The sequence below is a fragment of the Pristiophorus japonicus genome, chromosome 5 (assembly GCF_044704955.1).
Source record: "Pristiophorus japonicus isolate sPriJap1 chromosome 5, sPriJap1.hap1, whole genome shotgun sequence".
Lineage (NCBI taxonomy): Eukaryota > Metazoa > Chordata > Chondrichthyes > Pristiophoridae > Pristiophorus > Pristiophorus japonicus.
In genome coordinates, this window is record NC_091981.1 from 89,035,784 (window position 1) to 89,062,350 (window position 26,567).

Below are 26,567 nucleotides of genomic sequence, written 5' to 3' on the forward strand. Positions count from 1 at the left end.
CTCAAGGTCCGCCCTTCCCACATTCCTGTGACCAGCAATTTTTGGCATGGTTTTTGTGTCTTCCACTGTGAAGACGGAAGCAAAATAATTGTTTAAGGTCTCAGCCATTTCCACATTTCCCATTATTAAATCCCCCTTTTCATCTTCTAAGGGACCAACATTTACTTTAGTCACTCTTTTCCGTTTTATAATTCTGTAAAAGCTTTTACTATCTGTTTTTATGTTTTGTGCAAGTTTACCTTCATAATCTATCTTCCCTTTCTTTATTGCTTTTTTAGTCATTCTTTGCTGTTGCTTAAAATTTTCCCAATCCTCTAGTTTCCCACTAACCTTGGCCACCTTATACGAATTGGTCTTTGATTTGATACTTTCCTTTATTTCCTTGGTTATCCACGGCTGGTTATCTCTTCTCTTGCCGCCCTTCTTTTTCACTGGAATATATTTTTGTTGCGCATTATGAAAGAGCTCCTTAAAAGTCCTCCACTGTTCCTCAATTGTGCCACCGTTTAGTCCTTGTTTCCAGTATACTTTAGCCAACTCTGCCCTCATCGCACTGTAGTCCCCTTTGTTTAAGCATAGTACTCTCGTTTCTGACACAACTTCCTCATCCTCAATCTGTATTACAAATTCAACCATATTGTGATCACTCATTCCGAGAGGATCTTTTACGAGGAGATCGTTTATTTTTCCTGTCTCGTTACACAGGACCAGATCCAAAATGGCTTGCTCCCTTGTAGGCTCTGTTACATACTGTTCTAAGAAACAATCCCGTATGCATTCTATGAATTCCTCCTCCAGGCTACCCCCTGCGATTTGATTTGACCAATTGATATGTAGGTTAAAATCCCCCATAACTACTGCCGTTCCTTTTTCACATGCCTCCATTATTCCCTTGATTATTGCCCGCCCCACCATGAAGTTATTATTTGGGGGCCTATAAACTACGCCGACCAGTGACTTTTTCCCCTTACTATCTCTAATCTCCACCCACAATGATTCAACATTTTGTTCATTGGAGCCAATATCATCCCTCACAACTGCCCTGATATCATCCTTTATTAACAGAGCTACCCCACCTCCTTTCCCTTCTTGCCTATCTTTCTGAATCGTCAGATATCCCTGTATGTTTAATTCCCAATCCTTGCCACTTTGCAACCATGTTTCTGTAATGGCCACCAAATCATATCGATTTGTAATGATTTGTGCCGTCAACTCATTTACTTTATTTCTAATGCTGCGTGCATTTAGGTAGAGTGTTTTCATCCTAGTTTTTAAACCATGATTTTTAGTTTTTACCCCTCCTGCAGCCCTTTTATATTCAGTGGCCCTTTTTGTTTCTTGCCTTTGGTTTCTCTGCCCTCCACTTTTACTCATCTCTTTTCTGTCTTTTGTTATTGGTTCCCATCCCCCTGCCATATTAGTTTAACTCCTCACCAACAGCATGAGCAAACACTCCCCCTAGGACATTGGTTCCGTTCCTGCCCAAGTGCAGACCGTCCGGTTTGTACTGGTCCCACCTCCCCCAGAACCTGTTCCAATGCCCCACGAATTTGAATCCCTCCCTGCTGCACCACTGCTCAAGCCATGTATTCATCTGTGCTATCCTGCGATTCCTACTCTGACTAGCACGTGGCACTGGTAGCAATCCCGAGATGACTACTTTTGAGGTCCTACTTTTTAATTTAACTCCTAGCTCCTTAAATTCGTCTCGTAGGACCTTATCCCTTTTTTTACCTATGTCGTTGGTACCAATGTGCACCATGACAACTGGCTGTTCTCCCCCCCTTTTCAGAATGTCCTGCACTCGCTCGGAGACATCCTTGACCCTTGCACCAGGGAGGCAACATACCATCCTGGAGTCTCGATTGCGGCCGCAGAAACACCTATCTATTCCCCTTATGATTGAATCCCCTCTCACTATCGCTCTCCCACTCTTTTTTATGCCCTCCTGTACAACAGAGCCAGCCACGGTGCCATGAACTTGGCTGCTGTTGCTCTCCCCTAATGAGTCATCTCCCTCAACAGCACTCAAAGCATTGTATCTGTTTTGCAGGGGGATGATCAGATGGGACCCCTGCACTACCTTCTTTGTACTACTCTTCCTGCTGGTCTTCCATTCCCTAGCTGGCTGTGGATCCTTCTCATGCGGTAAGATCAACTCACTGCACGTGCCACTTATGTCATTCTCAGCATCGTGGATGCTCCAGAGTGAATCCACCCTCAGCTCCAATTCCGCAACGCGGTCCATCAGGAGATGGAGGCGGATACACTTCTTACACACATAGTCGTCAGGGACACCGGAAGCGTCCCTGAGTTCCCACATGGCACAGGAGGAGCATATCACGTGACCGAGCTCTCCTGCCATGCCTTAACCCTTAGATACCCTTAAATTAGTAACAACAATGTTACAGTTTACTTACTGATATAAAAAGAAAAAGAAAAGCTACTCACCAATTACCAGTCAATCGCTTACCCCATTGGCTGTGACGTCACCTTTTGATTCCTTTCTACTTCTTTTTTGCTTTCTCTCCCGCTGTAGCTGCACAAGTACGCCTTTATAGGCCACTCCGACGCTGCTCCCACCTCTCACCAACTGCCGCTGGCTCTCGAGCTCCCGCTGGGCCTTTATAGGCCGCTCCGATGCTGCTCCGACCTCTCACCAAATGCCGCTGGCTCTCGAGCTCCCGCTGGGCCTTTATAGGCCGCTCCGACGCTGCTCCCGTCTCTCACCAACTGGAGAATTGTGGATACTCAAAAAACCCTTCTCCCTAGGAGACATTAACATAGCAACAATTGACCCAAAGATAGTGAACTATTATCCTGATCTGGAAAACCATTCCAGCCCATACATAATAACAATGGCACATCCAGCCTGCATGAAAACCCCAAGCACAGACAGACTCTGCAAATACCAAAGCTAATAAACAGATTTAGAAGATCGACACATCCGAGACAAGTTAACATTTAATGAGCCTGCCAAAATATGACAAAGAAATATCAAGCCCGCCAAAATTAAACAAAGAAACCCGGCTGATTTGGCGCGAAGATTAGAACAGCTCCAAAAGTATAACTGGGCCCTGCTTTAACAAAGGGCATGCTACTGCCTCAGAAGACACTGCTCGGGATGCTTAGCTGAAGGTATGCACACAGCAGCCTAGCATCATAGAACATCAAGAAGGGAGACAGACCACCGCAGCAGTTTTTAACTGACTTCTCCAGCCTCGACGCCCTGCTATCGAAAAGGAAGGAAGAGCATCACCATCGTGGCAGCAACTGATCACAGCCAACGTGGTACCACCAAAAGCACCGCGATCGACCAACTTCGAAAACTCCACAAGGAAGATACCGAAGAATCGAAAGTTTCCACTCTACAACCTAGGCCTGACTACCAACAGGTGAAAACATTATCTAAAAAGACTTTGAAACCTATTTCTAATGAAAAAAAACAGGTACTTACCCCATAAGTCCAAAATGCGCCCCATCACATCGGCGGACACCATCCAACTGAAGATTGCGCAGTAAGAAGTCTTTTCTGACGTTTGGAGTACGGCAAGCAGAACCGACAGAATCCAGTGAACCCCGAAATCGCGAACCACTGCAAACTACCACTAAAGGATTGGTAAGCATAGTCCCTGTTTGCCCTGGAGTCTAATCTAGTTAGTGTTAGGTATTGGGAGGTGGGAGGTGTATTATTTCCTGTAACCCTTTTGAATGTGTGATGTACTGTTCTTTACTTGAGTGATTGTAAGTTTGACATTGTATTTTCTTGCCTTTAATAAAACCAAAGTTCTTTTGACCAAACCAGTTGTCTCTTGTACTTAGTCACATCTCCCAAATAAATCCAAAGTCTAGAACCCAGTGCGTGGGAGCGATTCGAACCGCTCAGAAGGTCAGAGGTGAACCTGACCCCACACATCACCCCTTACAGTCTCTATTCTGTCCTCTGCTTCCTGCAAAACAAAACTAACAAGCACCTTGCTGTGAGAGGGTCTACCTCCAGAGATCTGGCTTCATTACAACTACCCAAAACACTTTAAAAGAAAACTATGTACAACACCACCCGTGTTGCCGGGTGGCACCTCTTGCCTGGGACTTTTACGGCTCCTGGTCGGCGTGTAAGGAGGCGTCCACGGCGCCTTTGGCCTTGGGATCATCTCCTTTTTACAGCCCCCACCACGGGGTCCTCGCTGACCCGCATCCACCATGCTGTTTACAGTGCCTTGGTGTTTCTTTCCTTTCCTTACCCTTTCCCCCGGGTTAAACAACTTACACTGGTTCACGTGGAACCACTTTGTGCCCCTTGGAAGTTTAATCGTGTAAACCATGGGGCTTGCCTTATCCAATATACTGTAAGGTCCCATATACAGTAGCTCAAACGTCCCTAAACGAGCGTAGTTTCAGACCATCACCTGGTCCCCTACCTTCCACTCATGTGTTCTCTGGGGCTCGAGCAGCAACTGATTACTCCGGTGCTGCTTCCCCATGTTACTGGCTGCCTGCCAATGAATCTGCTTCAACCTCTCGTATAGATTCTTGATAAACTTATCCCGGTTTACTTCTCCCACTTTACCTTCGGTGAGAACCTTGCCAGAACATGGGTGGGCATATGCATAATACTCCTGGCCATGAGCTCATGTGGGTAGTGCCTGTGCTCCTGGAGAGGCTGGCTCAGACCCCCATCAAAACTAACGGCAGAACCTCATCCCACTTTTTCGGGGATGGCCTTGTTTTCTCCGCATCCTTTCTTTGATGGTCCGATTTAAGTCGCTCCACAACCCCTGATGACTGTGGGTTGTGAGCCACGAGCCACATGCCATTTACCCTCTAGCCCCAGAATCTTCAAGGTGGCCTGTATGACTTGCCCCATGAAGTGGCTCCCTTGGTCGGACTTCACGATCTGTGGCAGTCCCCACCTGGAGAACACTTCCCTGACAAAAATCCTTGTCGTCACCAACGCCGAGGCTGAACAGTTTTGGAAAGCTTCCACCCACTTGGAGAACACGTCTACTGGGGCCAAACAGTACTTGTAACCCCTCTTTGTGGTGGGCAATCGCCCGATGTAATCACCCTGTATCGAATGCCATGGTCCCTCTACTCCTCTCGTGTGCCCCATGGGAACCTTCCTACGTTGTGGATTGGGGTTGTCCACTGTGCACATCTGTCTGCACAAAAATAGCGGACATTCTCCCTCAGTTGCGGCCACCACCCTGCCTGTTCTACCCTTTGCCAGCAGTCTCCGCCCTGAGTGTCCTGCTCCTGGGCCCCCGTGGGCCAACTGGAGGAATTCCCTTTGGTACATCTTGGGAACTATCCACCGATCCCCCTCAAAGAGCCTCCCCTCCTTTACGGTGATGCCTGCTACCCCAAACAGACCTTCCCCAGGACGACCTTGAAGACGGAATCCTGTGGCTGGACTTGCCTCAAGTCCGGGGCCAATGCTACCCCTGCGCTCCCTGGTGTCCCCCCCCCCCCCCCTTTGTCCCGGATCGTTGCTACTGGGCTGGACCCATATGGATCCAAAAAACTCCTTCCCTGGCTCCTTCCTTAGTCTACCCTTTGGTTGCCTTCCTCTCTGGGCTCTGTCTTAGAGTGAGCCTTTACTTTGTGGATGTAATGACACCCCGGGGTCCCCGTTGCCTTTCTCAGCAACGGTACTGTTGCTAAGGGCTTCCCGCAACCGCAACGAGCCCAGATAGCCAAGTATTCGGTACACAAATTGCACGTAAACATGGAATCTGAGCAGATGGTGTATGGAGACGTACACCACTGCCGACAGCTTGGTGTGCTGGGCGCTCAGGGTGCTCAGGAGTTTAATGGACCTTGCTATCCCAGCCGTAGGGTCATAAATCCTGCACCCAGTGAAACACTCCCAGTTCATTATTGAACTAGACCTGTCGACTTAGATCTCGTGTAACCTGGCCCAGAATCCTACATCCACATCCCATAACCCTTCCACCGTACACTTGTGGGCCATCCCTGGGTAGATAATGTTGGCGGCCAACTTGGGCTCACTCAGGCCTTACACTCTCAGATGCATTTGTGAGAGCAATAAAATCCAGCGAGCAATGCGAGCAATGCGAGCACTGCTCACCGTGCCGTCCTTTATCTTCCCATCTAATAACGTCTGAGTGGGGGTATGGTGGGTTAGTAGGATGATCAGGGACGATCCTGTAATGAGCTGTAAGCACTTTACAGCCCAATGCATGGCTAGGAGATGCCTCTTGCAACTGAAATATCCCCATTCTACATCCGCGAAGACTCTTGACGAGTACACCATGGGCCTCAGTTTGCCATGACGCTCCTGGAGCAGCACTGTGCTCAAACTGTCCCCACTGGCTGCTACTTCCAAAAAGAAGTCCTCCCCACCATTAATTGCCCCTAATTCGGGTACCGTCTGCAGGTCTCCCTTTAGGCGATTAAACGCTGCCGTGCAATCCTGATTCCATTCTCATCCGACTCCCTTGCAGAGGAGCCAAAGCAGAGGGGTTGCCATGGCGACGTAATCTTCAATAAAATCCCTGCAGTACCCCGTGAGCCCCACGAAGGATCTCACCCCGGTCATTTTTATGGGGGCTGGTAATTCCTGTACAGCCTTCCGTTTGGCCTCGTCTATAGCCTTTTCCCCAGCCCTCACGGTCAGCCCGAGGAATTTTACTTCCTTCTGACCGATCTGAGCTTTCTTAGGATTCACCTTGAACCCTGTCTCTCTCAGCAGCTCCAGCAGCTCAGCCAGCAGTGAATCATGCTCCTCCCCCTTCATCGGAGAACGAAAGCAATTCGTCCACATCCTGCACCAACTGCTGGGGTCTGCTGAATCCCTTTTGGTGTCTGCCATGCATTGGTGGAATATGGAGGGGATGTTATGAAATCCCTGTGTACTGCTGTCCCTTAAAAGTAAAGGTAGACTTGTACTGGTCTTCCTGTTTCAGGGGAATCGACCAAAACCCGTTTGAAATGTCCAGCACTGTAAATGTGGTTGTGGTTGCTGGAACACTCCCTATCAGATCAGCTACAGCCGCGACTGTGGGTGCGCAGGCTGGGATGTTTTTGTTGAGCACCCGATAGTCCACGGTAGCTCTCCATCACCGGTCCGGTTTCCTAACCGGCCAAAGTGACGAGTTCACGTGTGTGGCTATGGGCCTCAACACTTCCTGTGTTACCAGGGATCCCAGTGCCGTCTCCAAGACAGCCTCTGCCTCTCTGGAGAAGCTGTACTGCTTCTGTGGCCGTGACATGGGGACCCCCTGTACTCAGACCTCCACCCCCGTCACCCCACCACAGTCGCGCTTGTGTGTGGCGAACGATGTGAGATTGTCCCGCACGTACGCCTGGTACTTGGCCAGGGTAGTATTGACCAATTGCTCTAGGTCGTAACTCCCCTTCGGCTTCATGGTACACATGTTGCCTTTTCCTTCCCCTTTCCTAGGGATCACTACAACTTCTCTCTCCTTATCGGAACCCACTGCTCCCCAAAGACAGTGATTCCTCAAATCCACTATAATTCAGTGGGCTAACATAAAGTTAACATAAACATAAAGGACTCCTGACCCTGGCTGTTCCCACTTTATTTGGACGCATTCCCACCTGGTGTGCAGGAATCCTAAATCTATGGCTAATGGCCTGGACATCGCCCCCGTCTGCTCATTCCTGGTGAACCCCACAAAACTGAATGGAACCTTCCTGGACCACGGTGAATCGGTCGGGTTCCTCGCATGGATCACTGTGCTCGAAGCTCCGGTGTCCACCAAGTACTTCCCCTCGACCTTCTCCACCCCCATCCTCACATGTGGTCTACTCCACTCATCGTACGTGAGTGAACACAGGTACTCAGGCTGGGTGCGTGCTAGTCAGGGTGGTGGGATTACCGGAGCGGTCGGTATTTCCCTGCTCACAGCAGCATCTACCCTTCCCTGCTCTGGCACAAAAACTGTCTGAAGGGCGGCCACCAAAACATCAAATTGTTCTGCGGTCGTTTCCTCCCCTCCACAGGTTTCGTCTTAGGCATTTTGCCTTGCTCCCTCCTCTGGGCCGGGAAGTCTTTTCTCTAGCGTCCCATCTTCCCACACCCGAAACACATCCTAGCCTTCCCTGCGCTAACCCCTTCCTGACGTCATTCCTTTTTACTAGCCTCACTGGCCTTCATTTCATGTACCTTGCCTTACTTGGCTTGACCTCCTCCTCTGAACAAACTGTTTGCCAAGAGGGTCCTGAGCCAATGGTTTCTCGGCCCCTCCTGCAACTGTGCTCTGTTGAGCACCCCACCCGTGGCCTTTTTGTAGACGGGCCAGAGCCTGTCCGCGAATGCCTGAGGTGCATCCCCTGCCAGGTGCAATGTCCTCTCTACCCTAGAGAACGGACGATCCTGGGTGTGACCTATGGCTCTCAGGATTTCCTCCTTTAAGCCGGCCGCGGTCCTCTGTCCCCGTTTGGTCTCGGCGGACAGGATCTAATACAGTTTCCCATCCAGGGAAAACAGCAACAGTTTGTGAGCCTCGGCCTCACTACACCCGTTAATCCCCCAATCTTGTCCACCTCGGTGAAGTGAACTGAGGGGTCCCCTTCTTTCTTTAACTTGGGCACCCCCGAGATCATATTCTGCAGCTGCGGTGTGGTGAATGGAACCACAAAATCGCATTGCATCGCGCCCTGACCCACGCCGCCTACGGGTGGACTGAACTTCTGCTGCCGTATGGGACTCATTGGTCTCGGTGGCACTTCAGAGGTGGTCAGATTTCACTATCCTGCCCCCAATCCTTGCTATCTTCTCCTTCCTTTTCCCAGTCCACCTGAGCTTCCCCCAGGTCTATCAAGCAAACCATGCCTTTGGCTTTGGATAGAGCTTGAATCATGCTTTGGCTTTTTCTTGGCAGAGCCTGTGATTCCTACTCTCAACCCCCCTACTGCTAGCTACCCTTTAAGCTGTCTTAATATCTCTCAGTTGCCCCTCCATCTGTTAACTTTACCTGTTGAGCAGTCGATTGCCTCCCGTACAACCTTCTCGTTGAGCTTGGCCTCGGTGACCTGGCATTGCAGGTCCTCTCCGGTGTTATGGGATGTTTCCTCCTGAGTTCGCATTTGCTGCCTCTCCTCGCGTAATTCATCCACTAATCTGTTCCTCACTATGGCCCTTGCAGCTGACTGCTCCTCTGACTCTTGGCGCTCTGTCTTAAGCTTAGTAACCTGCTGCCTGAGCAGTTGGACTTGCTTCTGCAAACACAGGAGCCAAATGGCCTTTTATTTTGCGCTTTGTGCTCCTGACCCCCCCATCCACTCAGCAGCTTTGTCCTCAGGACTCTCTGCCCACAACAAGTCTAACACCCACTGCTGTGTTACATTAACTTTTCCGAATATGTATGAGGAAATCCTATCCCCCATTGCCGATCTCTGGACCTTGAGATCTTCCATAACTGTCTGTTCACGCAAACCAGGGTCCCTTCATGGTCGCCAGATTCTGTAAGTGGTTTTGCCCTTGGTGGTTTCGAATCATCCCCCTTACAACAGTTCTAGACCCGGGAATTATAGTAGTGCACAGAATAATCAGTTATAGACAGATCTTTCGGTCTCAACCATCACAGTGCTTTTATTCAAGTTAAAGCATACACCTGCTTCCAGTAAAACACACCCTGGTGGTGTACAAAAAGCACAGTACAACACACAACACTGCCCTATTTGAACAGGCCCCTATCGCAAAGTACCCACGAAAAAAACATCCCTGCTGGGATCAATAGTGCACCACTGAATCTGCCTAACAGACTGTGCATACACCTATGATCCGCACAGAACCTCCCCACTAAACCACTAAGGCGTGGTTGGGACACACTACACCCCTTCACACTATGGGGTGGTCTAAAGGAGCTGTGGGCTGGGATAATGCTCACCAGTTACCCCTTTGGCTTACTCACTGCTTCTCCCAATGAGGCGTATCTTCTGGTTCCATACTAATCTGTGGTTTCCAAGTCCCAGTCTCAAGGTCAGCGTCCCAGTCAAAATAACGAGGCTCTCTTTGGTCGTAGATGATGGTTTCTTCTCTCCATTCCACACGGAGTGCTTGGTCCTTGAATGTGTTGAACGAAGCAAGCAAGCGTAGAAGAGGAGAGAGAGAGAGAAATGGCAACAAACTGCCTTCTCTTATCCCTGAAAAATGCTTGCTTAATCCTCGCGCCAAAAACCAGTCCTTTGCCTGAGGCAGAAATCATAGCGGGGAAAGAGCGTACATGGCGATGGGAAGCAAATTGAAGATCGTGGCAGGAGTAAGATTGGACATCATGGTCGGGTGATGATCTGCCACCATGGAGGGGCGAAGATCGGTCTTCCTCGCGGGAGGAAGATCAGACATGGCAGTGGGGAATGATCGATTATTGCGTCGGGGGTAAGATCGGACATTGTGGCAGTAGGAAGATCGGACATGAGGGCGGGGGAAGATTAGACATCGTGATGGGGGAGATGATCAGGCATCATGGAGGGAGGAAGGTCGGATATTGCAGCAGGGGAAGATCAGAAATCGATGCGGGGAAGATCGGACATCGCAGCAGAAGGAAATTTGGCCGTCACGCGGGAGGAAGATCGGCCGTCATGCGGGAGGAAGATCGGCCATCATGGTAGAAGGAAGACCAGACCAGAGGAAGATTGGACAAGGCAGCGGGCGGAACACTGGACATGGTGGCGGGAGTAAGATCGGCCATCACGGCGGGAGGAAGATCAGACATGTCGGCGGGGAACGAATGGATATGGCACCAAGGGTAAGATGGGACATTGTAGCGGGGGAAGTTCGGACATCATGGCTGAGGACTGATCGGGCATCACAGAGGGAGGAAGAATGGGTATCGCAGAGGGGGGAAGATTGAATATCATCCAAGGCGAAGATCGGAAATTGCGGCGAGAGTAACATCGGCCGTTATGATACGGGGGATGATCGGACATCCTCTCGGAAGGAAGATCAGACATCACAGTGGGGGAAGATCGAAATTGTGGTGGAGGAAGATCGCACATTGTAGTGGGGAAAAATATATTGTGGTGTGAGGAAGATCACTTATCATGGCAGGGAAATATGGGACATGGCTGCGAGGAATCATCGGATATTGCACCGGATGTAAGATCGGGCATCGTGTTGAGGGTAAGATTGGGCATCATGGCGAGGGAAGATCAGACATGGTGGCAGTAGAAAGATTTTTCATCGTAGCGGGAGGAAGGTTGGACATGATGGCGGGGGAAGATCGGACATTGTGTCGGAGGGGGAAGATCGGACATCATGGTGGGATGAAGAGTGGACATTGCAGTGGGTGGATGATTGGACATGGTGGAGAAAGATCGGATATGGCACCAGGATTAAGATCGGACATTGGGCATCACGGAGGGAGGAAGAACAGGCATCATGACAGGTGGATGGTCGGATATCGTGGCGGGGGAACATCGGAAATCAAGGCAGAAGGAAGATTGGCTGTCATGGTGGGAAGAAGATCAGAAATCACGGCGGGAATAGATCGTACACGGCGATGGGAAGAAAATTGGACATTGTGGCAAGAGTAAGATTGGACATCGTGGTCAGGTGACGATTGGCCATCACAAAGGGAGTAAGATTGGTCTTCCTGGCAGGAGGGAGATCAGACATGGCAACGAGAGGAAGATTGGACATCATCATGGGTGAAGATCGGTCATGGCGGCGGGAGGAAGATCAGACATCGTGGTTGAAGGATGATCGGGCAGAATGTTGGGGATGATTGGAAATTGAGGTGGAGATGATGGACATCGCAGCAGAAGGAACATCGACCATCATGGTGGGAGGAGGATCAGAAATCACAAGTGGGGAAAGATCATACACGGCGACAGGAAGAAAATTGAACGTCGCGGCAGGAGGAAGATTGGACATTGTGGCCGGGAGAAGATCGTCCATAACCGCGGAGGGAAGATCGGTCTTCCAAGAGGGAGGAAGATCAGACATGGTGGTGGGGTTAAAACGGACATTGCGGTGGGGGAACATCGGAGATCATGGCGTGGAAAGATCGCCATCAGGGTGGGAGGAAGATCGGACATCGTGGCTGGGAAAGATGGGACATGGCTGCGGGGAACTATCGGATATGGCGCCGGGGGTAAGATCGGATATCGCGGCAGGACGAAGGTTGGTCTTCGAGGCTGAGCGTAGGTCAGTCATCACAGAGGGAGGAAGAACAGATATCGCAGAGGGGGGAAGATTGGATATCGTGGAAGGGGAAGATCGGAAATTGCAGCGGGTGGAAGATCGGACATGGCGGCGGGAGTTACATCAGCCGTCATGATGTGGAGGATGATTGGACATCCTGGTGGAAGGGAGATCAGATATCGCGGCGGGGATGACCAAAATCATGGCGGAGGAAGATCAGACATTGTGGAAGTGGAAGATCGCACATCGTAGTGGTGAAGATCGGATATCGTGGTGGGAGGAAGTTCGGACATGGCAGGAAGATTGGACATTGCAGCGGGTCGGGGGGGGGTGCGAAATTGGACATGGTGGTGGGAGAAGATTGGCCATCACGGCAGGAGGAAGATCAGATATCATGGCGGGGAAATATGGGACATGGTTGCGGGGACTGATCGGATATTGTAGAGGTAGGAAGATTGGACATCGTAGCGGGAGAAAGATCGCACCTCATGTTGGGGAAGATCAGACATTGTGGCCGGGGAAGATCGGACCTCATGGCTTCGGGATGATGGAACATCATGGAGGAAGGAAGAACAGGCATCATGGTGGGCGGAAGGTCGGATTTCATCACGAGAAGATCGGAAATTGAGGCGGGCAAGAGCGGTCATTGCACTGGAAGGAAGATTAGCCATCATGGTGGGAGGAGGATCATAAATCACGGCAGGGAAAGATTGTACACGGCGACAGGAATAAAATTGGAGATCACGCCAACAGTAAGATTGGACATTACAGCCAGGCAAAGATCGGCCATCATAGTCGGAGAAAGGTGAGACATCGTGGTGGGGGAAGATCGGACATAGCAGCGTGACGAAGATCGGATATTGCGGTGGGGGAAGATTGGACAGCTCAGCGGGGAACGATCAGCCATCACGGTGGGAGGAAGATTGGACATTGCGACGGGGAAAGATGGGACATGGCTGCATGGAACTATCGGATATGGCGTCGGGTGTAAGATCAGATATCGCAGCAGAAGTAAGATTGGTCTTCGTGGCTGAGGAAAGATCGGTCATCACGGAGGGAGGAAGAACGGACATCGTGGAGGGGGGAAGGTTGGATATCGTGGAAGGGGAAGATCGGGAGTAACATTGGCCGTCATGGGGGGATGATCGGACATCCTGGCGGAAGGAAGATCAGACATCACAGTGGAGAAAGATCGCAATCATGGTAGAGGAAGATCGCACATCGTAGTGGGGAAAATCAGATATTGTGGCAGGATGAAGATCGGACATAGCGGCGGGAGGAAGATCATTTATCATGGCAGGAAAAATATGGGTCATGGCTGCAGGGAACGATCGGATATTGTTCCGCGGGTAAGATCAGGCATCGTGTTGAGGGTAAGATTGGGCATTGTGGCGAGGAAAGTTCGGACATGGCGGCAGTAGGAAGATTTGACATCGTAGCGAGAGGCAGGTCAGACATGACAGAGGGGAAGATCGGACTTCGTGTCGGGTGGCGGGGGAGGAAGATCGGACATTGTGGCCGGGTAAGATCGAACGTCACGGTCACGGTGGGCAAAGATCGGACATTGTGGCCGGGGTAGATCGAACATCATGTCAGGGGGTAGATCGGCCATCACAGTGGGGTAGATCGGACATCGCGGTGGGGTAGATCGGCCATCACGGTGGGGTAGATCGGACATCGCGGTGGGGTAGATCGGACATCGCGGTGGGTTAGATCGGACATCGCGGTGGGGTAGATCGAACATCGCGGTGGGGTAGATCGGACATCGCGGTGGGGTAGATCGGACATCGCGGTGGGGTAAATCGAACATCGCGGTGGGGTAGATCGGACATCGCGATGGGGTAGATCGGACATCGCGGTGGGTTAGATCGGACATCGCGGTGGGGTAGATCGGACATCGCGGTGGGGTAGATCGGCCATCACGGTGGGGTAGATCGGACATCGCGGTGGGGTAGATCGGCCATCACGGTGGGGTAGATTGGACATCGCGGTGGGGAAGATCGGGCATCGTGGTGGGGGACGCTTGAACATCAAGCCAGGGCGGAAGATTGGACATTGCATTGGGAGGAAGATCGGCCATCACACGGGAGGAAGATCGGACATAGTGGTGGGAGGAAGCTCAGGAATCACGGCAGGAAAATTCATACATGGTGATAGGAGGAAAATTGGATATCGCGACCAGGTGAAGATTGGCCATTACGGTGAGGGAAGATCAGCCATCCCGGGGGAAGATCAGACCTCACGGTGGGGCAATTTCGACCATCACAGTAGGGGAAATTCGGCCATCACGGTGGGGGAAAATTGGACATCACGGTGGGGGAAAATCGGATATCATGGAGGGGCGAAGATCGGTCATTCTGGCGGGAGGAAGATCAAACATGGCAGCAAGAGGAAGATTGAATATTGTGGCGGGGGAAGACCGGACGTCACGGCAGGTGAACATCTGACATCGCAGTGGGATGAAGAGTGGACATCGTAGCGGGGAAAGATCGGACATGTCTGCGGGAAACGATCGGATATGGCGCCAGGGGTAAGATCAGACATCGAGGTGGGATGAAGTTCGGATATCGCAGCGGGGAAGATAGGAACTCAAGATGGAAGGAAGATCGGCCGTCATGATGGGAGGAAGATCAGAAATCACGACGGGAATAGATCGTATATGGCGATGGGAAGAAAATTGGACATTGTGGCCGGGGGAAGATTGGACATTGTGGCTGGGGGAAGATCGCTCTTCCAAGAGGGAGGAAGATCAGACATGGTGATCGGGGAACATCAGAAAACACAGTGTGGAAAGATCGCCCATCACGGTGGTTGGAAGATCAGACATTGTGATGAGGGAAGATGGAACATGGCTGCGGGGAACTATCGGATATTGCGCCGGCGGTAAGATCGGATATCGCAGGAGGACAAAGATAGGTCTTTGTGGGTGAGGGAAGATCAGTCATCATGGAGGGAGGAAGAACAGACATCACAGCGCATGGAAGATGGGATATCGTGGAAGAGGAAAATCAGAAATTGCAGCGGTAGGAAGATTGGATATCGTGGAAAGGGAAGATCAGAGATTGCGGTGGTAGGAAGATTGGCCATTATGATGGGGGGATGATCGGATGTCACAGCGAGGAAGATCAAAATTGTGGCGGAGGAAGATCAGACATCGTGGCGGGAAGAAGATCGGACATGGCTGCAGGTAATGATCGGATATCGCTGGAAGATAGGGTATCACAGCGGCAGGGGAAGATCGAATATCGTGGCTGGGGAAGATTGGCCATCATGGCAGGAGGAAGATCAGGCCGGGGAACTATAGGACCCGGCTGCGGGGAATGATCGGATATTGCGGCAGTAGGAAGATCGGATATTGTGGCTGGGGTAAGATCAGACATCGTGGCTGGGGGAAGATTGGACATTGTGCCTGAGGGAAGATTGGACATCGTGGCTGGGGTTAAAATTGGACATTGTGGCCGGGGGAAGACCGGACATTGTGTTGGGGAAGATCAGATATTGTGGCTGGGGGGAAGATCGGACATTGTGTCGGGAAGATCAAATATTGTGGCCGGGGGGAAGATCAAACATGGTGGGAAGATTGGACATTGCGTGAAGATTGGAGATCGTGGCAGGGGAGATCAGACATTGTGTCGGGAGGAAGATCGAACATTGTGGTTTGGGGTAAGATCGGACAACTCAGCGGGAGGAAGATCGGACATCTCGCCAGGGAAAATCAGACATCATGGAAAGGGAAGATCGGACATCGCGGCATTGGAGGTGGAGAGAGGGCATCTGGACTGGTGGAGGGCAATCGGCAGAGGGGAGGCCAAGTCTTCCTTGAGGGGCTGGGTGGAGCATTCATACTCCTCCTGGCCCATTAGTAGTGCTGTAGATAGCACTCACCTTCCTGACTCCCTTTAACTGCCGGGTTTTCCGACCTCTGTGAAATCCACGCAGCAACACTTAATTTTAAATTAGGCTCCCAATTGCACTTTGGGAACCCGATTTATATATGTTAATGAAGTGTTCTGCCTCTCCACAGTGGGACATTAAGATGTCACAAAACCCACCGCTGTAAAAGCAGTAACATGCGTGGTGAGTTATGGTCGTGTTTAACCACCTCCCCCGCAAACTCTTTCCTGTCCATCTTTGGGGAATGGTTAATATCAAAGCCATAATAGCCATTTGAAGCAGTGCTTCAGATGCTGAGACAAACCCGGAATCCCCCTAAGATTTCCAAGGACATACTTTTCAGGTAGAAGAGGAAAATATTTTCCATTTTGTGATATGATAAGTAATATAAATCCAATGCTCTCCTTGCCTGTCTCCCATTCGCCACCCTCCGTAAACTTCAGCCCATGCAAAACTCTGCTGCCTATAACCTCTCCTGCACTGAGTCCTGCTCACTCATCGCCCTTGTATTTGACCTATAATAGCTCCCACTCCTCTGAATGTAAAATTCATATCCTTTTGTTCAACTTCCTACATGGTCCTGCCCCTCCCTATCTCTGTAACCTCACCAAGCCTTACAATCTCCCCAAACCCGCCATTTCTCTGATTCTGGTCTGTTGTACATCCATTCCTCGCTCTGCCCTACCTTTGGCTGCATGCCTTTAGCCATCTCGGCCCTACATTCCCTGGAATTTCCTTCCTCAAACCCTTTGCCTTTCCACTTGCCTGCCCTCCTTTAAGGCACTTCTTGAGGTCCACCTCTTTGACAAAACTTTTGGCCACCCTTCCTAATATCTCCTTCTTTGGCTGGGTGCTTATTATTTCTTTCTTATTATATCTTTGGGAGATTTTTTACATTGAAGACACTATGGCCCTGAAATTTTGGTCTCTCCGGGTGCATACAATGTGTGCATGAGCTCAAAGAGGCCCCACAAGTTCTGGGTTTAAGTGCACGAAGCGCATGCGTCGCAATCCGGCACTTTTGCACTGTCAAAATCTTGACAGTTCCAATGCAACCCCGGGAGAAGGTCCTTCGCGGGCGGAGATTTGGGATATTTGCCCAACTCCTGCCCAGCGAGCGTCCTTAAAACTTACGGCAGGTGAAAGCAGGCGTAAGGCCTGCTTTTACCAGCATAAAAGTTTTAAAAGATAAAAAAATAATATGTTAGCAATACTTTTTATATTAAAAACCCTGTCCATTAAGGTAAGTTTATTAAAACATAAAAAACATTTGCAAAAAATACATTTTTGGCTAAAACATTTAATTAAATTCAATTTCAATTAATTTTAAATATGTGAAGTGTTTTTCTTATTATTTAAAATGTTTGTGTTTTTGGGGGTATCCCCATTCATAGAAATGGTGATCTCCGTACAAACGAAACTCACCATTACTTTGAATGGGGATATGCCATTTTCATTGGTTGGTCCGGCCCACATGATCCCAGGATGCACATATGCTCCTGGAATACATGGGACTTGCGCTGGGCTGTGCATGGAGGTCTTGTAGCGCAAGTGTTCATTCTTCCGGGACCACCAGGTACATTCGTAAATACTTTTGTGGTCAGAGGCATCCGCCCGAGGGGAGAGTCCGACCGCAATTTCAGGGCCTATATAAATGCAAGTTGTTGTTGTTTTAAAATCATTGCTGTTAATAGTACCATTTGTGCATAACTGTTGTTGAGTGCCGGTTAATGGAGTCCTTCTAGTGGTGAGTGCATGATGGTGTTGCTTGTTGATGCAGACTTGCTGGTGTAATTTTGGTGTGCACCTGTTGATTAGTTGATGTTTAGTGCGTACCTGCTGATGGATATATGTTGGTCAATAATTTGGTGAGTACCTATTAATGAGCACCTGTTAGTGCCTACTTGTTTGTGTGTACCTTTTGGTTCCACCGGTACGCTCGCGGCCTTCCGCGAGAGGTGGGCACCGGAGGGACTGGAGTGCATCATCACCCCCGGCAACCAAATTTTAATTTGATTTTATGTTTTAAAGTTTAATTTGTTTTAATTGCCGGTGTTTTTAGTGTCCCCCCTCCACTTTTATAGGGGGCACTTGGAAAAAAATTTGATTTTAGTGCCCAAAAAAAAAACCCCAAAAAAACAAAAAAATACAAAAGAAACATATAAAAAAAGGGCCTTGAAAATGTTTGGTGTGTCCCCCAGATCGGGGGGCATGATTTAATGTTAGTTGTTTTTCTCCTAAAAGAGTTGTGTACCTCTTGGTGTGTACTTGTTTGTAAGTACTTGTTAGCACCTGTTAGTGCATTTGTGTTGGTGTGTACCTCTTGTGTTCCAATATTTAAAGGGGCTGCTCCTGAAATTCTGGTTGCACTTCAGTCCCACACTCCTGATCTTTGGGCACCCTGTGCGGAGGGGAGCGGGTAGGTCCGAGGTCCTCCTCGTAGGACTGCTCCTGGGCACGGCCAAGGGTGCCATCAGCCGGTCCAGGCAGCGGGCGGTCGAGGGGGTCGTTCAGCCTGACTGCCTGCCTCTCTTCCGCGCGTACATCTGCGCCAGGGTGTCCTTAGAGATGGAGCACGCGGTGTCCACCGGTACGCTCGCAGCCTTCCGCGAGAGGTGGGCGCCGGAGGGACTGGAGTGCATCATCACGCCCGGCAACCAAATTTTAATTTGATTTTACGTTTTAAAGTTTAATTTGTTTTAATTGCCGGTGTTTTTAGTGTCCCCCTCCCCTTTTATAGGGGGCACTTGTCAAATGTGGAATTTTAATGCCCTAAAAAAAAACACAAAAAAACCCCCTACAAAAATACAAAAACAACAACAAAAAAAAAGAGGTCTGTCATAAGTTCCCCAGATCGGGGGGCACTCGATCTAATGTTATTTTGTACTCCCAAAAAGAGTTGTGTACCTCTTGTCCCCTCCCCTTTTATAGGGGGCTCTTGTAAATTATGGTTTTAGAGCCCAATAAAACCCCCCAAAAAATCTACAAAAATTACAAAAAAAAAACAAACAAAAAAAAAGGGCTTTGGAAATGTTTGGAGTGTCCCCCAGATTTAATGTTTATGTTTGCCCCAAAAAGAGTTGTGTACCTCTTGTTACTTGCTGGTGACTATTTGTTTGTGAATATCTGCTCGGGCTTACCTGTTGATTGATAGTGAGTAATTGGTGGTGTGTACCTGATGGTGTGTATTTGTTAATGAGTACTTGATAGTGAACATTTGTTAGTGAGTATATGTTAGTGAGTACATTTTATTCTCTGACTGGCAGTCTGTACCTGTTATTGTGGACTTACTAATTTACTATTTTATAATACCAATCTGCAGCAAACTTTTGTGTTGAAACTGGCAGCAGTCCACCTGTAAATGTTGCCTTTTGTGTTTCTTTTGACTATTTATAGGAGAGATTTACAGACATTGAAGGTGCAAACCCAGGTCCTTCTATTGTCAGTGCTATCAGAAACTGCAGCAGCATTTTAAGTAAATACCGAGGTAACAGAAAAGCAGGTTTGCCACCAAAGAGTTGCTGAAGTCTTCCTTCTCCTCCTCCTTCCGATACAGGAACTGACTCACCCACCTGTGTAGAACTTGCCCAGCAAATGGAGAACATTCCCTGTTCGTGTATTACATGGCAATGTGCTCGTCTGTTTCATTGTTCAGATAAATCTACCTGTTACCATGAATCTGATTATCCCCAATGTCAATGATGGATCGGATTAGGCGGTGGTCCGTCCAGTGGTCGTCAGCTCCTGGCATGGCACGGATGATGCGCACATCTTTGCGATCCCTGGCTTGGAATTGCCACCAAGCTCATGGCCTCAAAACTGCCACCAAGCTCATAGTGTACAGGGCCCTAGTAATACCTGCCCTCCTGTATGGTTCAGAAACATGGACCATGTATAGTAGACACCTCAAGTCACTGGAGAACTACCACCAATGATGTCTCCGCAAATCCTACAAATCCCCTGGGAGGACAGACGCACCAATGTTAGTGCCCTCGTCCAGGCCAACATCCCCAGCATTGAAGCACTGACCACACTTAATCAGCTCCGCTGGGCAGGCCACATAGTTGGTATGCCAGACACGAGACTCCCAAAGCAAGCACTCTACTCGGAACTCCTTCACGGCAAATGAGCCTAAGGAGGGCAGCGGAAATATTACAAGGACACCCTTAAAGCCTCCCTGATAAAGTGCAACATCCCCACTGACACCTGGGAGTCCCTGGCCAAAGACCGCCCTAAGTGGAGGAAGTGCATCCGGGAGGGTGCCGAGCATCTCGAGTCTCATCATCGAGAGCATGCAGAAATCAAGCGCAGGCAGCGGAAAGAGCGTGTGGCAAACCAATCTCACCCACCCCTTTCCTCAATGACTATCTGTCCCACCTGTGAAAGAGACTGTGGTTCTTGTATTCGACTGTACAGGCACCTAAGAATTCATGCTAAGAGTGGAAGCAAGTCTTCCTCGATTCCAAGGGACTGCCTATGACGATGATATCCCCAATAGTTTATTTTTGTAACTGTTAATTCCACCTTGTGCATTGCCATCTAATCTTGTCCTATTAAAGCTAATTTTTCATTTAAGTGTGCGGTTATTCCAACCGTTCCTTCATTCTCACTTTTACACATTTAATCTCTGAATTATTCTTGGCAGCTTGTTAATTTAACATCTCCTTATTGAGTATCTTTGTTTTGCGACAATATAAATAGACTATCACATTCTGAGGTCTTTAAGCAATGCTGAGCTCTTCTATCATTAATAATGTCTAAATAAATTAATTTTTGCATTGAAGAATACTTTGTATTTATGCTACACATGTTCCCAATTCTGCTTTACAAGCAGTGGTTTATATTTACCGTGCTGGAAACTACTACTGGAGCTACATGATGTCAGAAACAAGACAAGAAAGAACATTCAGTATATATAAAAATGTGAACCTGAGGTAGGGAGCAGTTTATTCCCAATATATTTAACTAATTGAAAGAAGTATCTACTTGAAATTCAAAAGGACATATCGGATATAACACAAGAGATCTGTGATGTTTGACCTCTGAGTTATATTGTTTATGCTATTCAATGTTCCGTGATCCATCATTCGCCATTGTGTATATCTATGTAGTCCTCTTAAGTGTATATTATTGCTAGGTATGAACTTTGTAGGAAATCTGTTATACATTTAGCAGGAATGGTTACTAAAAAAGCTGATGCAGTCTTGCATGTGCCGGCTGTTTAATGGAATACAGCACTGCAATCAAACAGATCTGAGACTGTTCAGCTGACCTGAAACAGAGAACTGAAATAACCCATGAGTCAAGAGGCAGAATGCATTTGGACCCCTATAGCCCTCAAATGTACAAGAAGTTAACCCTCTCTCTCCCACCAAGACTGTTGTGCACACACAATGACATGATCTGTGCCCAGAATAGCAAGCCAAGTTAATGTGAAAATGCAAAGGTGTAACTCTACCAATAGCAATACTTGCCATTGTCAGCCTGAACTGGACTCTGCTGTGCCGGAAGGCTCCCCGGTGATGCCTGTCAAGTGAAAGGATCTGCCTGGGATTTTAAAATTCTAGAGTTTACAATTCTGACTGGGAGACTGGTTTCTAAACTTAGGCTGCAACATCTCAGTCAGTGAGGGAGCATGAAGTATACATTTAGACACGCAAACATATATTTTCTTTTGGGAGGGAGAAGTTATGACCTTCAAAACCCATGTCTGCAAATTGCCATCTTGCAGATGACGGGTGCAGCAATTACATTTAGTTTTTGACAAATCCAATATAGCAGCAAGGTAGTTACATAATAAGGTTAGTAAACAATCCACCAAGATGTATCCTGGAACAAGAGATAGAGAGTTAAAGCATGAAATGAGAAACACACATTTTAATTAACTTCAGGTCCTTTATTCCAACATAATATCTGTTGAATTATGTGCTATAGGCTTGGTACATGGTACAAGATTAGTAACGTCTAATTTTAGATCAACATTATTGCTCTGCTTTTTTTCATTGACAGGCAAGAATTTTGAGTTTGTTTTTAGAATGTTCCTCTTTATTTTTTTCCTGACAGCCAGGAATGTGGATTTATCTTAAGAATGTTACTTTTTGTTCTACTTCTTTGTGTTGACTCTGTAAGAATTGAGAATTTATCCTGCAATCCGAAGGCCTTGGCCAGGATTAATGACTGCTGACTGGCCAATCTGAATTTTGGGGGCCCAAGTCTGAAAGAAATCGCATTGTAATTGTGCAGCTCATTCTAATTTCTACAGCTTTATTACGAATACTCACAAGCATGCTATTTATTTTCAGCACACGTGAGATATTGTTGAAAAATTGTGAGACGGGAAGAGGATGATGGAGGGGGGAAATGTCTGTGTGGCAAAACGCATTCAAGTGATCTCAATGCTGTGCCAGGCAACCCTTCAGCCGGTCAGACAGGCAGAGGTACAGGGAATAATACTGGTGAGCAAGTTGCAGAAGTCCCAACTTACTGACATCAGGAAAACTGCTGTTAAATAATGATCAACAGGAAACCCTGGAGAATTTACAGAACTCAATGGGTTCCTGAAGATCAAGAGGCACTCAACCGAGGTCAGTGACCTTTTTTTTTAAAGAAAGGATTATTTATAAGGAAGCAGGTTGAATCCATAGTAGGAGTTTTCTTGCGAGAAAAATAAATCTCAAAATAATACAAGGAGCCTGGAAATGGAGGATTGGTCATATCCTCCTTCTCACCTTTCCTATGAATTGGGAGTCACAAGCTCCTTGTGTTTCTGTAATAAGGCAAATTAAAAATAACCAGTAGGTACAATTTTTTTTGAAAACTAATAAAGAACAAAAATCCGGGTTGCAAACACATATTGTTTTTTGTTTTGCCAGCTACTCCCTTAGATTCAACTCTAGCATGCACTACAGTTACAACGTCTGAAATACACAATCTCAGGACCGGGTCCATGCCGGTTTTCGGATTTTGCCGGATTTCAGACCTCGCTATTGGCGCTCCTCGCTACCCGCCGATCCTCTGCTTATCGCCGCCCGCTGATTCCCTCCGGTCCTCGCCGATTCTCACCGCCCGCGGCCCCCTGGTGCTGCGCTTTTTACCGTTTTTTACTGGTTTCCTCGTCCCTCGCCACCCGATGTCACCAACTTGTCATCTCAAAAATGTCCGTTTCTCAGAATTCCGTTTTTCGGACAACTGGATTCAGGATGTTGTACTTGTATAAGGTAAATATAATCCTGAGAAAGTTGGGGGGGGGCCGAAATTCACTGCTGCCTGAAACAGGTCACACCTTCCACTCCTGGCATGTTTCTATGGTGCGTCGGATGAGGTCGCCTCTTTTGATAAATTCAGCACTTTTCTTTTAAGTGGACCGGAAGTCGGTCATAATGGGGGTGGAAGTGGGGTGGTAAGTACTCTAAAGGGGTGGAAGATGGAGTTTCTGCCGCTGTCAGTCAGCAACGGAGCGGTGATGACGTCAGTATGCGTGTACATCACCACGCTCTCCCCTTCACTTAAAGGAGAGAGCCTTCGGCATTTTAAAACATCGGTCCACTGGGCTACCAGGGAGGGTTTCGGCCAGGCCAGCAGTCTGGCATCTAAGAGGGGCTGCCAGGCTGCCTGTTGGTGGCCCAGCCGATCCCAGGGGCATAATTGTCGGGCCAACCTGGCAGTGCGCCCTCCACTTGAAGGGCTGCCGCACTGCCATGGCTCACACATTGAAAGCAAGATGCACCGACAGAAAAAGTTGTTGGGGGCATTGCACGGTGGATCAAAGATTTTTAGAGCTAAATTTCGATGGAGCTGCAGGAGATCAGCGGTGCACCCTTTGATGACACACTTAGGACAGTCGGTAGCAGCAGGGCAGAAGTGAGGACCACCAGAAAAATCCCCAAGCTAAATTTCACTGGTGGCGACCGGAAGTTGGCGGCTGCTCGACTCCGTCACCTGGCTGCCACTTTCTAACGGTAGAAGGCCTTTTTGGGAGCTGAATTTCGGCTCTGGGATCTCAAACCTGATTCTCCTTATAACTAAAATATAAGAGTAAACTGGAAATTTCTCATCTAATTAAAGGACGTAGTTAATATTCATAAGAATTACCTGAATTCTGATATTAGGTTACCTTCTTTAACTCACCGTCCTTAATTTACATATAAAATACACTTTATGCAAAAGCTTAATGTTCTAGAAAGTCCTTGAATCACAATGGTATTGCTGCAACCTTCTCAGAAAGTTATTTTCAGTGGATTGGAGGGATATTTCAAACACAATGTATATTTCTTGCAAAAGCAAGTCAATCAAAAATAATTTTATTTAATGTAATCTCATGAAATTTGGAGTGATTATAAGGTAGCAATGTGATGGAAGATTGCAGATGATGATGTAGACTCTTATAGCAGTCTATGTTAGCCATCTGAAGACTCAAGAATTAGAATTACCCCATGGCATCTATGATGGTTATAATTATTATTATATTGTATATATTATATTATATTAATTATATTATAGCATATCCTGTATTGAAATTTTTAGATGGGTTGGATGCTCCATTGACATTGAAATTGGCTAAATAAACATTTACAGTAAGAATTTCCATGTTTGAATGCCTACACCTGCTGACATCAGCTGTTGGAATTCCTGCTTGTCTGCATGAAGCAGATGTAGAGTTATGGGGTAAAGTGATGGAACTAAAGCCACCGAGGCTTGACGGCTACATTTTCTTCACAGCCCCGATAGCGAAAATAGTCTGCATCCAATTCTTTTCCCTCCCACACCACCTATACCTTCCACCTGAAATATAAAAGTGAAGCAGAAGGGGACAGTGAGTGTGTGCATTATAAACTGGATTTCTTCAAATTATGGTTTTTATTTTTAATCTGATGGTAGCTTTTTCTGTGGACACTAATAACAATATATTCCAATTAATGCTCAACTAATGATTGTGATGTAGTCTTAGTTAGTTCATCAGGAAATATTTAAAGCTGATACTGTAGGGCCAATTCTACAAGTACATGCTGTCAGCAGTAAGCATCACCTGCTGACAGTTGCCATTTGGAAAATATCCTAATGTGCCAACATATTCTTAATGCAATGAGTAAGCTTAGAATATGCTCGTGTCATAGCCAACACCTTGTTTAATCAGAGAGACAAGTACAAGGCCTCATAGCAACACACTCATTCCAGGTATTGGCATCTGCTAGACTATGTCATCGTCCGAGCAAGGGATCGCAAGGACGTTCGCATCACCCACGCTATGACAGGAGTTGACGACAGCTGAACTGACCACCATCTAATCTGCTCTGTTATTTCCCTTAACCTCGCCTCAAAATGGCAGTGGCAACAGAAAAGCTGCTGCATAAAAATCAACGCTGAAGCACCCTGCAAAGAAAGTCCTATTCAGTCAACGCCTCATAGCCAATCTGCCGATTTCCAGAGAACTGGTGCCGCAGAGTGTCCATAGTGCCTGGTCTCTCCTCAAGTCCACCATAATTAGCACCTGTGAGTAGACTCTTGGTTACTCTACCAGAAAATATCAAGACTGGTTTAACAAGAATGACCAGGAGCTAATAAATCGTAAATGCAAGGCATTCTTGAATTGGAAACACCATCACAACTCGAGAGAAAGAAAACAGCTGAAAAACAGCAAGGCTTCTCCCGGAGCAGATGGAATGCCCGCTGAAGCAGTAAAGCTTGGCAGAGAAGTACTATTGGTGTGAATCCATGATCTCATCTCTCTTATCTTGAAGGAGGAGAGCATGCCAGGGGATTTCTGAGAAGCTGTAATTGTGACCATCTTCAAGAAAGGAGACAAGTCCGATTGCAGTAATTACAGAGGAGTTTCCCTCCTGTCTGCCACAGGGAAAATTATCAGAAGAATCCTCCTCACAGTGGCTGAAGAGCTCCTCCCAGAGTTGTAATGCGGATTCCGCCCACTAAGTGGCACACTGGACATGATTTTCACCATATGACAAATTCAAGAAAAATGTAGGGAGCAGCATCAACTTCTCTACATGGCTTTTTTTGACCTCACAAAGGCCTTCGACTCTGTCAACCAAGAGGGATTATGGAGTGTCATTCTAAAATTCAGCTGTACTCAAAAATTTGTCACCATCTTCCGCCTGCTTCAGGATGATATGCAAGTCGTGATCCTTAACAATGAATCCACCACAGACCCAATAAAAGTGCAAACTGGGGTCAAGCAAGGCTGTGTCATCACACCAATGCTCTTCTCAATCTTCCCCACTGCAATACTTCATCTCACCTTTAACAAGCTGGAGTAGAGCTAATGTACAGGATGAATGGGAAATTATTCAATCTCCATCGCCCCTTGTCCAGAACCAAGGTTGTTCCAACCTCTGTCATTGTATTTGCAGACACTGGGAGGCTGAACTCCAAACCATCGTTGACACCTTCACTGAAGCATACACGAGACGGGGCCTTGCATTAAACATCTGTAAGACAAAGGTTCTCTACTTGTACTGCCCCCCGATTATCAAGATCCACGACGAGAACTTGAACAGGCTGAACCACTTTCCATACCTTGGAA